This window comes from Myotis yumanensis, unplaced genomic scaffold (genome assembly GCF_028538775.1).
Source record: "Myotis yumanensis isolate MYYU_CA2020_CCGP unplaced genomic scaffold, mMyoYum1.0.hap1 SCAF_7, whole genome shotgun sequence".
Taxonomy (NCBI): Eukaryota; Metazoa; Chordata; class Mammalia; order Chiroptera; family Vespertilionidae; genus Myotis; species Myotis yumanensis.
The window spans coordinates 24,680,160-24,684,532 of NW_027223758.1; the positions used below are offsets into that span (position 1 = coordinate 24,680,160).

The 4,373-nt window shown below is 40.1% G+C and overlaps 1 pseudogene; it reads left to right on the forward strand.

The window, feature by feature from the left end:
- Positions 1-2,304: 2,304 nt before the first annotated feature.
- LOC139014360 (large ribosomal subunit protein eL34-like) lies at positions 2,305-3,680 on the forward strand (annotated as a pseudogene).
- The last annotated feature ends 693 nt before the right edge of the window (positions 3,681-4,373 follow it).

A 4,373-nucleotide genomic window follows, 5' to 3' on the forward strand; every position in this document is an offset into this window, starting at 1 on the left:
ATGTGAGTTTCCCATGCAGTTTTTATTAACTCTGTTTCATTGCAAGGCCTTGCAAGCAAAAATGTCCCTTATTTTTATTTGGAGAAATCTATTTCAGTGACAATCTAGCCTCAGGGCAGCCATATGTCAATCTATTTGCTTTTTTTTCTCCTGTTGAAACAAGCATGGGAAAGTTGCAAGACAAATGCCACACAGGGCAGGGCCCGAAGGAAGCAGCTTACCAACCCTCATCTTTAGGCAGCTCAAGACCAGAAAGCACAAGGGAAGTAATTGAAGGGAGGGTCCAAGGTATAAGGTGGAAGAAAATTCCTGTACGTTACCAGCCTTTATTCCTAACACAGGGAAGGCCTTAAGTTCTCACCACTTATCGACTTTCCCCAGAGCTAACATTATTTGGGATTACACTGGGAGGGTGGAGTATAATATTTACAATAAGAAACATGTCTTCTTAAAAAGACAATGGGAGCGAGGCGCCTGATATTTCTGGGTTGCCACCCCAGGGCTTCCTGAACTTTCTTCACTGTGACCCCTGAAGTAAAGCCAAGTCCTTCAGAGACAGGCACCTGAAGGTCGAGGGTAGAGATTATTAGAGATCAAACTTCAGAAGCTCACACTGCAAAATGGGGCCTAGCAGCTGGGCCACGGCAAATGTAAACATCCTGAGGCCAGGCTTGTCATCTGAAGCCTCCGTGGGTAACAGAAAACAGTATTTTAAACTTCTGAAGGTAAATTCTGAAAACAAATGGGAAAATATTGTAATAGGAAGGGAGCATGGGGGATAGGCTTGTGTTTGAATGAACCTGGCATTGTTCCAGATCTCCACACCTTTACATCAGTTCTCTTAATCTCGTTACCATGCAAAATTTATTTTCATCCTTTTATAAATGAAGATGGGGCTGGCAAGAGAATTAGCAGCCAAATAAACAGTACTATAACTCATGAGCTCTCTTCATCTAGCACGATTAGAGACAAGAACCCTTTCACTTTTACCAAGAGAACATTGGAAGGAACCCTAGAAAGAACCTGGTCTCACCTCTCATTTTTCAGCTGATGGGTAATAGAATAGAACAGGTTGTGGTTTTTGTAAATAAAGATTTATTGAAACATGACCGCAAATGTTCATATATATATTGTGTACCCTTTTACATTACAAAGGCAGAGTTGAGTAGTTGTAATTAAGATCATATGGCCTGCAAAACCTAAAATACATACTATCTGGCTCTTTACACAAAAAGGCTTGCCAACATGACTAGAAATCAATTTGAGAAGAATTGATATCTTAATAAAATTGAGTTTTTTAATACATGAATATGATATAATTCTCCATTTATTTGAATATTTTGTCCCTGCAATGTTTGTGTTTTTTTGGTGTATAAGTCTTACACATTTTTGTTAGAAATAAATTTGAGCATGTTATGGTCTTTGATATTATTCTAAATGGTATTTTTAATTTTATTTTTTTCTTGATTGCTGTTTGATATACAAATGCAATCGCTTTTGTATGTCAACCTTGAATACTGAAACTTTGCTAAACTTACAGATTAGTTCTAACAGCTTTTCGGTAGATTCCTTAGATTTGTCCACATAGATAAAAATGTCATCTGTGAATAAAGAATTGTATTGTCCCTTTCCTTCTTTATGCCTATTTTTCTTTTGCTTGCCTTATTGCACTGGTGTGACCTATAGTACAATGTCAATGGAAGTCACAAGAGTGAATATTCTTGTCTTTTTCGTGATCTAAAGGGGAAAGCAATCAATAGTCACCATGAAGGATGCTGTTGCTTTCTCCTTGAATTTTCAAGTCCTTCACCTTTTCATTTCTTTGTACCTTTCAACCAAATGATTTTTTGACTGACTGAATTGATGAATAAAAAGCCTAAGTAATCAGAGATGGGAATATTTACTAATTAAGTCCTGTCTTGGTTACTTGGCCTTTTTGACAGAGAAAGAGAGAGATGGGGGAGAAGAGGGGATAGTAGAAAGATGCCCCTACCAGCACTGTTGATCTTTTAAGAGAAAATATTGAGTAAGAGTGAAAAATAGCACAACTACTTTGCAAAACTTCTTTCTTCTGGTGGTTTCTTATGAAGTTAAACATACACCTGCCCTCTGACACAACAAATCTCCTCTGTGCATCTACATAAAAGAAATAAGTGCATGTGCCAACAAAAGACCTGTACATAAACTTTTATACCAGCTTTATTTATAATGCCAAAAATTATGTACAACCTAAATGTCCATCTGCAAGAATGAATTTTAAAACTTATGGTAGCTCTTCAGGCACTGTGACTTCAGGCATTCACAATGGTTCAGTGTTTGACATACTATTGGAGGCTGTCCTACAAATACAGCCTCTAACAAAACTAGGCGATAGAATTGTTTGCCTTTATACCAAGAAGGTGGGGAAAGCACCAAAATCTGCATGTGGCATGAGCCCAGGCCGACTTTGCAGAGTTCGTCCTGTGAGACCTACAGTTCTGAGTTTGTCTAAAATGAAAAACATGTCAGTAAGGGCATATCATGGACCCATGTGTGCTACATATGTCCAGGATCAAGTGTGCTTTCCTTATGGAGGAGCAAAAAAGTGTTGTGAAAGTAGTGAAGGCGCAAACACAGAGTCAGAAAGCTAAATTAAAAAATGAAGCTTTTGTGAGTAATAACGTTTTTTTAAAAATCATGGTCTATTTATACAATGGAATACTACTCAGCATTAAAAGTAATGAACTCATGGTAAATGCAGCAATGTGGGAAAACCTCAAGACCATTACACTAAGTGAAAGAAGCCAGACTCAAAAGAGTACATACTGTTGGGTTCCATGTATGTGAAGTTCTAGAACAGGTCAAACTAATCTAACAAATCAGAATAGTCATCATGTGGGGTGAGCAAAGGGGCAGGGATTAACTAGAAAGGACCATAAGGGGACTTCTGGGGGGAGACAAAATGTAAAGATTGACAGTAGTGGTGGATCCATGGGAGTATATATTTGTCAAAGCTCAAACTGTATATTTAGGATCTGCACACCTCACTGAATCTTAGTTAATCCTCAAGAAAAAATCCTATATAATAAAAAGCTAATATGCAAATTGTCCCCCCAGGAGTTCCACCAGGAGACCAGGAGTTCGACTGCTCGCTATGACGTGTGCTGACCACCAGGAGGCGGCGTGGAAAATGGCGGGCGACCGGTGGTGGTGGCGGGGTGCTGAGGGAGCGAGGAAAGGAGGAGGCAGGGAGGCCGGGAGGCAGGGAACCTGACTGGCCCTGATTCCTGGCCAAGCCTAGGGACCCTACCTGTGCATGAATTTTGTGCACCGGGCCTCTAGTGAATTTATAAAAAGCAAGCCAGCAGGGGAAAGGCAGAGCAGGAATGAATGAGTCTTCAATGATGCAATTTCAGACACTTGGATCCCTGGTACAAAGATCTGCTGGGGACCAAGTGACAGCACCTAGGAACAGCTTTGTATGTTGGAGTCAGGCATCACAATCTCTACCAACAGACACCCCCCAACAAATAAACATACAAACTAAACAAAAACTATGTGTGTCAAACAAACAAAGCTTCAAAATAAATTCCATATACCCTTTTCCAGCTGAATTGCAGGTCCTGGTCCTCCTAATCAGAAATTCAGGGGCCATCAATGTGAACCTCACATCACTTGGGCAGCCAGCCACCCAGACTTAAGGTACCTTTCCCCATCCATTTGCACCCTTGTTCATTCTTTCTATTTCCTGGATTCACTCAAATGTCCCATGCACTGCTCTAAATCATTGGACTACTTGACTAAATGACTAAATACAATCCAAGTAAAACATATACTGCAATGCTGGAGAAGTAAGGAATGCTCAGGAAAGGTCAAATACCACTACAACTTTCATTTCTGCCTTTCCCTTTAGTTATCTTTCAATCCCACTGGATTCTAAAGGGCACTTGGGGAACAGGGTCATGGATATGTTTTCTTGATTTTTCTAGAATTTCCGAATGAGCCATAGGAGACTCCTTGGAGATAAGAGACCAGAGAGTTGAGTTTTTCTCTGTGAGGGTCTAAATCCTCACTCAAGTTTGCCATACCCTAGAATTTCAGAGGGCTCTTGAACACCAATGTTTTATAAATAAACAAACTGATGCCCAAGATAGTAAAATTGACTTCGCCAAGACCCATAATCTTTGAGAAGCATTTGGGACTTTGTAACTTGCAGCCCCTGCCGCCTGGAACTTACATGCAGCCATCACATGCAGTAGGTGCTCAATAAATGCTTTTATGAAGTGTGTACTGGGTGGGGAGAAGGTGGCTCCTTTTCAGGGTAGTGACAAGTTCAAAATGTGATGTAATAAATTTGCTCACCTATACAAATGAAAATGTGTTGAATTGTGAGG